Here is a 10,580-nt window from a genome sequence, read left to right on the forward strand (position 1 = left end):
TTTTGCTAATGATTTGACCATCCAAGAGAAATTAGCTTTCAAAACCCTGGGAGAGGGAAATGACTCTGCCTAGGCACAACTGAAGCATGAAAAAGGTGTAAAATGACTCATTAGACACTGACATGATAATGAAAACCCTATGAATGATGATAGACTCAGCTGAATGATGACATGGACTGACATTTGGGCAACTTTGAAAAGAGTGAAAACAAACCCTAGACCTAATGCCTAGTGACCAAATTTTGCTTGAAGACTCACTGAAATGACAAAATTTGACCTTGACACTTCAAAATCACTTTGTAAGAGCATATTTGATCACTGGAGGAAGGCTGGAAAGACTGACACTAACAAAAGGGATAAGCTCCTCTCATCAAGGGATTAGCTCCTTTACTTTTGGGATGCATGAACCACCTAGGAGCGAACCATCCACGTCAAGATTCCTTCTAGAATCATCTAGAATTAACCCAAAGTGAATTTTTAAGAATAAACTTGCGCCTTTTTGACTTTCACAGGGGTCCGCACCCACTCCTTTAGAGATAGAGTGGGCAGGTCCGCAGGTAACATGAACAGGGGGTGCGGGACCACAGACAATAGTGAGAGAAAGTGTGGAACCAGAGCATTATTGATTTTTAAGGTCTTTCTCTCATTTTCAAAGCTTGACATGAAGAGCTAAGGTTTGAGACTTGCTTAGGAGGACAATATGAATGATGATAGACCCATACTGACTGCAAATAGTCATGGTGACAATATTTTGTGTAACACCTATAGTTGTAATTTCAACTCCATTAGCTCTGGTATACTCATTCTATCAGGGGCTATAGATACTGGGGTAGCACCTGGTACTAAATCAATAGAGAAATCTATATCTCTACAAGGGGGTAAGCCCAAAATTTCCTCTGGAAATGTAGGTTTTAACCCCATACAAAACATACCTAGATACAAATTCTAAAAACATTAAACAAACAATGGAAAGAGCATAAAACATAAAACAAATATACACAAATATTTTCCCCTGGATCCCAAAACCGGGACTACCAGACTGATTTTTCATTATATTCTTTTCAATGTTACAATACATATATATACATGTCGAAGCATCCATAAAACCCAATCCATTAACTCTATATTAGAACATAACCGTATTTCCCTTGACCAAATCTACAAAATACCATGGGCAAAAAGCCATCATGCCCAAAACCATGTGCGAAAACCATGCACAAATCCATAGGTAGTTCTACCCACATAATATAGGGTAAAAAAAAAAACGTTTCCGTGGGGTGTTACCCCGGACCTTGTAGAGGGGGGCTACCGCCCCCTTCAAACCTCCCGACAAGGGGGGCTGCCACCCCACTGTGCCCCCTACTATGCTTGACGCAATGAACAAGGGTTGCTATCGCCCCCCTGTAACCCCCTCACGCATGGGGATTGTCGAGGAAAGAATATAACACACACCCAATGTTCTCCCACTTGTTGTTTTCTTTCCACAAGGGGCCACAAGAGAGATTAGTCATTGGTCCAGTACTGCAATGGCCATTGTTTCTCTACATCAAGAGAACTTATAAGTGCTCACAAACTTTGTCAATGCATCTGCAGTATTCTTCAAAGTTTCCACCTTTACCAACAACACCTTTTTGTCCTCAACCATATCCCTCACAAAGTGATACTGAACATCAATGTACCATGTCTTTGAATGATAAGCGGGGTTCTTTTCCAAGAAAATTGCAATTTGGTTGTCACAGTTATCCTTACAACTTGTTGCACTAACCCCATACTTGAACACAATCTCTGCAACCAAACTTCTTCCTTGCTTGCATGAGTGGCTGCCATGTATTCTGCCTCTGTAGTTGAAATTTCCATTATTGACTATCTCTTGCTCATTCAACTGACTTCACCTCCAAACAGGTTAAATGCATACCCACTTGTAGATCTTCTTTGATCTAGATCCCCAACCCAGTCTACATCACAAAAATCCATGGATGTCCAAAACTCTATCCAATCTTGGTATTCCTTGGTAGCACAGATCGTAATCACTAGTGCCTCACAAATACCTAAAAACCATATTCATTGTTGTCCAATGCTCCTTTCCTAGTTCTGACATAAACCTACTCAATACTCCCATTGCATGTGCAATGTATGGTCTATTACATACCATTGCATACATTAGGCTACTGACTGCACTTGTTTATGTAACACGGGGCATGTCCTCTTCCTCTTCTTGTGTCTTGGGACACTCTTCAACAGATAACTTTACACCGACAGGAATGGGAACCTTCACTGGTTTACTATCCTACATATTAAACCTCTGCAATATTGTCTCGACATACTTCCTATGGTTCAACCAAAGCTTCCTTTTTTCCCGATCTCATTTAATTTCCATGCCCAAAATATAGTTTGCAACACCAAGATCTTTCATGTCGAATTTGGAGGACAATTGGGTCTTCAATTCCTCGATAATTTCTTTGTTATTTCTAATAAACAACATATCATCCACATACAAGAACAAATAAATAACACAGTCACCAATTAATTTACAATACACACAATGATCTTCTTTGCTTCTGGTGAATCCAAGTCCCCGTATATATGTATCAAATTTCTGATACCACATCCTTGGTGACTGTTTTAACCCATACGAAGAATTTTTTAAACTGCATACTAGTTCTTTCTTACCCTTCAACGCAAAGCCTTCAGGTTACTTCATGTAGATCTGTTCTTCCAGATTCCCGTGAAGAAATGTTGTCTTCACATCCATCTATTCTACCTCAAAATCAAAAGAAACAACAACAGATAAAAGTAATCTAATAGAAGCTACCTTGGAAACATGAGAAAAAAAATCACCAAAATCAATTCCCAGCACTTGGGAATAACCTTTTGCTACCAACCGAGCTTTGTATTTCTCCACCTTTCCTTCTACATTCATCTTCTTCTTAAACACCCATTTTCTTCCAATGGGTTCCTTCCATCCAACAAATCCACCAGGTCCCAAGCCTCATTTTTGTGCAAATATGTCATTTCATTAACCGTGGCCTCTTTCCATAGTTTTCCATCCTCTGAATCTACTGCTTCCCTAATAGTTATGGGATCATCATTAGTAATCTACTGCAGCTGGACTATACCTTTATGGCTGCCTTCTTTCTTGATATCTTCTCATAGCTGGAGTTGGTGGTTCTTCATCTTTTGATTCCTCTTCTGCTATAGAGTCGAATTCCTCCTCCTTTAGCTAAAACTCTATATTCTCAGGTTCATTTGGTAGGACTTCATGTTTAATAACATCTTTTACCGCTCTAAACACCACATTAAGGTTGTACACAACCTTCCTTGTTTCTGGGTTCCAAATCTTATAACCTTTTAAACTATACTTATACCCAATAAATATGCACCTTTCAGATTTACTATCCAACTTGGTTCTTTTCTCCTTTGGAACATGTACATATGCATCACATCCAAATACCCTCAGATGTGAAAGATATGGTTTCTTACCAATCCATACCTCTTGTTGAGTCTTATCCTCCAACGCTGATGAAGGTGATTTGTTGACTAGGTAACATGAAGTTTCCACCTCCTCTGCCCAAAATTCATGTCCTAACCCGACACCACTGAGCATGCTTCTTGCCTTTTCCATCGATGTCCTGTTCATTCTTTTTGCAACTCCATTTTGATGAGGTGTGTATGGATTAGTCTTATCCCATGCTATACCACACTTCTTACAAAACTCTTAAAATTCCTTCTTGAAAAACTCTCCACCTTTATTTGCCCTCAACACCTTTATCTTCTTCTTTGTCTGGTTTTCCACCAGAGCATTAAATTATTTAAAACTTTCAAAGACTTTAGATTTATTCCTGAGTAAATATATCAATGTATTATTTTAGAAATCATCTATAAATGATACACAGTACATAGACTTACCCGGTGATGGAACCGACGCAGGTCCAAACACATCACTGTGCACAAGCTCTAATATCCATTTCACCCTCTTAGCACCAGAGGGGAAACCCACTTGATTCTTCTTCCCATATACAAAGTTTTCACATAAATCAAAATCCATAGAAAAATTAGACATTGTTGAATTATGGCAACAAGAATATTCCAATTTAATTTGTTCTTGAATTAAATTGTGAATTAAAATTTTGAATTTAGTATTAACAGCTAATTGGAAATAATTAATTAATTTATTTTAAATTAATTAGTTGGAGAAATTCAAGTTAGAAGTCTTTCTGAAGTCATGCAAGAGTTATCCCTTAAATTAAGGAGATAAGATTGAGTTATATTTGAGTTGTAATTAGTTAACTCAGTTTACTGAGTTAAGTCCAGTTAAATTAGTTCCAAACTATTTGAGGAACTAATAGTGAGTTAACAGTCAGTTGATGCATGCATGCACTCAACTAGTGCTACTCCAGTTAACTAAAGATTCCCTCATCAGAAACTCATGCATGTCTATTCTGAGAAAGACCCAGTTGAGATTAAAGTCAAGGAAAGTGTACTATCAATTGCATGTGTTTCCTCAAAGAGAAAACTCATGCATGCAGTCAAGGATTTATCCTTGAGGATTGCACAGTTTTGCAAGATTGATCATCCACTTGGTAAATGAGTTTTCCACTTGGTAAGAGAAGATCATCCACAAGGAACAGTGCAAGGAAATAGGAGCTTGGAGGGCAGAGAGGAAGGATGGATAGAAGCCAAGATTTCCGGTGAGCATATGTGAGGATTGTGCTGAGAGCTGGCTAGCTGTGAGAGCTAAGGCTTTGTATAATTCCTATGTATTTCCACCTTGTATGATAATACAGATAGTGGGGTTTTTAGCTGAGGCTTTCCCCAAAGTATTTTCATGTGTATTGTGCCATTGATTCCTCTTCTTCTAGTTATATTGTTCAACTCAATCTTTAAGCTTCTGCAAATTGATAGTAGAAGTAGGTTATAGTATTCTGCTTTGATTTATATTGCATTATCGGGTTAACCTACATCAGATTTTCGACATGGTATCAGAGCTAGATTTGTAGAAATTTTCTACATGGTATCGAAGTTGTGAACAATGTACTGAGAAGAGAATTCAAAGTTTGAAGTTCGGGTTTGTAGGTGCAAATCAAATTCATATCATACTTCAAGGTTGGCCAATGGCATTCTATGGATTGAGACTCGAGTATGCCTTGGAAGGTAGCTCAAATTACATAGCATGGAAAGATAGGATGGAGGCTATATTAGAAGACAATGACTTGAAGGAATTAATTGATCAAGAAATCCCAAAGCCAGCTTCAACTAATGCACAAGAGTTGGCTGAGTGGAAGAAGTGTGTGGCGAAGGCAAGTCATATCATCCTTGAGGGAGTTCGAGACCATATTGTCTCGAGTCTCCATGGGAAGGATACTCCTTTTTCAATGTGGAAGACATTGAAGGACCTCTACCAGAACAATAGCGACCAGAGGAAATTGGCGCTCAAGGATAAGCTTCGAAGAATCAAGATGGAGAAGGGTGATACTATTTCCACATATCTGAACAAGCTCACCACCTACAGAGATGAGCCTAGCAGTGTGGGAATAATTGCTGCCGATGATGATATGGTGAGCCTCGCTCTCCTTGGCCTTCCAAAGAGTTGGAATAGCTACCAAGACTCTGTGAATGGAAGGGAGAAAGTACCGGATTGGGAACGACTGTGGTTAGATCTTATGCAGGAGAATGATGATGAAGAAAATTTGGCCTTAGTAGGTAAGGCAAGGAAAGGGAAGGGAAGGGGAAGGCTTCCCATTCCAAATCGAATTCTTCTCATGGAGGGAAGAAGGGTGACATGTCTAAAGTAAGATGTTTTAATTGTCACAAGATGGGAGATTATTCAACTAATTGCCCATTTAATAAGTCCAAGAAGGGATCCTCGGAAGGATCGAAAGGTGAGGCATTAGCCTCTTAGTTCGAAATGGACTTTACCCTCATTGCATGCATGGTGTCATCGATGACAGGTTGTGTATGGTATCTTGACAGTGGAGCCTCATTCCACATGACCGGTGATAAAAATTTATTCAGTGCCTTGGAGGAGAAAGGCCTCAAGATGTGCATAGATATGGGTGACGACAAAAGGTATAGTGTTTCAAGAGTGGGCACAGTTGCTTTTTAGAGGGAGCATGGAGCTCCTATCACCTTGACAGATGTGAAGTATGTTCCTAGACAGAAGAAGAACTTGGTATCAGTCACGATGTTGGAGGACAAAGGCTGCGATGTTGTCTTTAGTAAAGGAAAGGTGTTCCTAAGACACATAGCCACGGGTCAGACCAAGAGGATAAGGATTCAAGTAAAGAATATCTATAAACTAGAGGTAGATGATTTTGCATCATTGAGTACGAAAGTAGAATTGGTGCAAAACCAAGACATTGGCGAGTTGCACAGGTGGTTGGGCCATTTGCATCATGGGGCTTTGAAGATAATGTAATAGATATCTACAGGACTTCCCAAAGGTAAACTTGAGCAAGTTGACACATGCAAAGGTTGTACCTTGGGAAAGTACACCAAGTCTTCCTTTCATGATCGAGACAGTCGAGCAGAGGCTATCATAGAGCGAGTTCATACTGATTTGTGTGGACCATTCTCGACGGCATCCACAACGAAGCAAAGGAATTATGTGATTTTCATTGATGACTATTCTCATCAATGCTGGATTTATTTCATGCAAAAGAAGGACCAAACTTTCACAAAGTTTTGTGAGTTCAAAGCTTTGATCGAGAAAGAGTCAGGGAAGAAGTTCAAGGCCTTGAGAAGCAACAACGGTGGAGAATATGTCTCTCAAAAGTTTAAGGGCTTCTATGCAGTGGAAGGAATTAGATGAGAGTTGACGACATCTCATAACCCACAGCAGAATGGGGTGGCCGAGAGGAAGAATAGAACTATTGTAGGGGCAGCACGGGCAATGTTTCATGACCAAGGCCTACCACTTCACTTGTGGTCTAAGGCATGCAACACAATAGTCTATTTGCAGAATAGAATCCCACATCGAATACTTGGGATGAAGACACCAGACGAAGCTTTCTCTGGTAAGATACCAGATGTGGGTTACTTCAGGATCTTTGGCTCATCGGCATAGTGCCATGTGACAAAGGATGCACAGAAGAAGCTTGAGCTGACAGTAGAGTTGGGGATATTTGTGGGGTACACTAATACACTTCACAACTATTGGGTGTACTTGCCTACCAATAGGAGGATAATGGTTTGCAGAGATCTCAAGTTTGATGAGCATAAGGCCATGCGAGTTTCCCTTGAGAGGGAGCTCCAACTACAGGATGTGGAGGAATTGTTGGTTCCTAAGGAGGAGGAGCCTCAGACTGATGCAGAGTAGCTGCATGTAGAGTTTCCAAGAGTGGAGACATCCACTCAAGAAGAGTCTTCCAGAGATGGAAAAAAGCACACAAGAGAAGTTGACAGATTGTTGGAGGATGTGAGAGAGACTGTGGGAGCACCATCTTCTCAGTGCAGACAGAGGAGGTCACCTGATAGGTACACTGGATACATGGCCCTTGCTAGGGAATGTGTTGACACCGAGCATCTTCCTTTGAGGAAGTAGTGTAGCAGTCGATTTGGGTTGATGTTATGGTGGAATAGTATGACTCCATAGTTTGTAACAGTGTTTGGGACATCGTTCCGAGACTAGAGAACAAGTCAGTTGTGAGTTCCCGTTGGCTTTACAAGGTAAAACAAGTTGTTGATGGTAGTGTGTATAAGCATAAGGCAATATTTGTTGCCTATGGCTTTTCACAGGTCGAGAGGATCATGTTGTTGCAGTATATTTCGACAGAGGAGCAAGATGCTAACATTTTGACAAAGGAATTGTCAAAGTGTAAATTTGAGTTCCATAGAGACAGGATCGAGGTGGCAGATAATCCCTTTCTTGTTGAGAGGGAGTGTTGAATTATGGAAACAAGAATATTCCAATTTAATTTGTCCTTGAATTAAATTTTGAATTAAAATCGAATTTAGTCTTAACAACTACTTGGAAATAATTAATTAATTAATTTTAAATTAATTAGTTGGAGAAATTCAAGTTAGAAGTCTTTTTGAAGTCATGCAAGAGTTATCCCTTAAATTAAGGAGATAAGATTGAGTTATATTTGAGTTGTAATTAGTTAACTCAGTTTACTGAGTTAAGTCCAGTTAAATTAGTTCCAAACTGTTTGAGGAACTAATAGTGAGTTAACAGTTAGTTGATGCATGCATGCACTCAACTAGTGCTACTCTAGTTTACTGAAGATTCCCTCATCAGTAACTCATGCATGTCTATTATGAGAAATACCCAGTTGAGATTAAAGTCAAGGACATTGTACTATCAGTTGCATATGTTTTCTCCAAGAGAAAACTCATGCATGCAGTCAAGGATTTATGCTTGAGGATTACGCAGTTTTGCAGGATTGATCATCCACTTGGTAAATGAGTTTTCCACTTGGTAAGAGAAGATCATCCACAAGGAACAACGCAAGGAAATAGGAGCTTGGAGGGAAGAGAGGAAGGTTGGAGAGAAGCCAAGATTTCCTGTGAGCATCTATGAGGATTGTACTACGAGATGGTTAGCTGTGAAAGCTAAGGCTTTCTATAATTCCTATGTATTTCCACCTTGTATGATAATAAAAATAGTGGGGTTTTTAGATGAGGCTTTCCCCAAAGTATTTTCATGTGTATTGTGCCATTGATTCTTCTTCTTTTGGTTATATTGTTCAGCTCAATCTTTAAGCTTCCGCAAATTGATAGTAGAAGTACGTTATAGTATTCTGCTTTGATTTATATTGCATTATCGGGTTAACCTACATCAGATTTTCTACAGACATAAATTCTACCATACCATTACCATGAAGTGTTCGAAGGCACTTCTCTCCAATATGTCCAAGCCTTTGATGCCATAACATGGTATTTTCTCCAGAGACCACTAGATTTTTTTCCCCACTTTCAGGAACCACATAACTGTTGCACCCATCAATAACAGTGGTACCATGAAGCTTGTATAGAGTTCCAATCCAAACTCTGTTATGCAACCAGCTCAAAAAATGGAAGAAAGAGATAGACCAATGACTTCAAAAGTATCTTCTTCAAGGGGGTAACCTCCTTTACATTACACAAATGAAAAATTCTTGGATGATACAAATGACAAGACCTCCTTTCCATATATAGGAGTTTAAGGGGTCACAATATAATTAGAGTCGACATAACAATAATAATGTAAGGGCACAACAATAACAATAGTGGGCTTCTATGGGGCACAATAATAACAATAAGGGCCTACAATGACAATAATAATAAGGGAATACACTAGTATTATCAGGACCTAACATGCCCCTCTCCTTCAAAAAAGTGTTGTCCTCAATGCTTGAGTAGTTCTAGATGCTTCCGTATAAAATTCTCATCCTCCCAGGTGGAATCTTCAGTGGGTATGTTCTTCCACTTGATGAGATACTATGAAATTGATTGATTTCGTAGCTGTCTAGTTCTTGTTTCAATGACTTCTTGAGGTTCCAACATGATTTTTCCTTCCTTGTAAAGTTCTGGAAACATTGTTTGAACTAGGAGCTTGTCACCTATAACCTTCTTAAGCATGAAACATGGAAAACTGGGTGCACTTGGGAAGATTCCGGAAGCTCCAATTTGTATGCCATAGTACCAATTTTTTGCAACACCTTGTACAGACCATAATACTTTGGTGATAACTTATTATCCTTCTAATCTTGCTTGAGGGAAATTTGTTTGTATATTTGTGGTCATAGAAATACCTAGTTTCCTACATCAAAAATTCTTTCCCTGCGATGTTGATCTTCCTATTGTTTCATTCTATTTTGTGCTAAAGTGAGGTTATCCTTTAAGAGTTTGAGAACTTGTTGTTGATGCTTGATGTGATCTTCTACTGCTTGAACCTTAGAATTTTCTCTTAAAGATGATGTGATGGACGGTGGATGATATCCATAAACTTCCATAAATGGGGTCATTTTTGCTGCAGTATGGAAGGAAGTGTTATAACACCATTCAGCCAGAGGCAACCACTTCACCCACTGTGTATGTTTATTAGATACAAAGCAACAAAGATATCCTTCCAAACATTTTTTCACTATCTCAGTTTTCCCATCATATTGAGGATGATAAGATGAGCTATGAGCTAATTGAGTACCTAGACAAGAAAATAATTATGTCCAAAAATTTCCAGTGAAAATGCGATCTCTAATCCTTACAATAATCTTTGGGTTTCCATGTAGCTTTTTAATTGTTTCCATAAATGAAGTAGCAACTGCATTGGCTTTAAATGGATGAGATAATGCACAAAAGTGTGCATACTTGGTAAGTCTATCAACTACCAACATGATGACACCCTTTCCTTCATACTTCAGTAAACCTGTGATTAAATCCATCGAAACCTCCTCCCAATGTTGACTTGGAATGGATAAAGGTTATAATAGACCTGGGGCCTTAATTGTCTCAACTTTATTTTGTTTGCAAACCAAACATTCCAACACAAACTTTTGAATATCAGATTTAAGGCTATCCCAAAAAAATTCCTTCTTAACCCTGTTGTAAGTTTTTAAAAATCTTGAGTGCCCTCCTAAGGGAGAGGTGTGCAATTCCAAAAG

The sequence above is a fragment of the Pinus tabuliformis genome, chromosome 4_2 (assembly GCF_031772625.1).
Source record: "Pinus tabuliformis cultivar Carrire ecotype Pingquan chromosome 4_2, CPIR1, whole genome shotgun sequence".
NCBI classification, from domain to species: Eukaryota; Viridiplantae; Streptophyta; class Pinopsida; order Pinales; family Pinaceae; genus Pinus; species Pinus tabuliformis.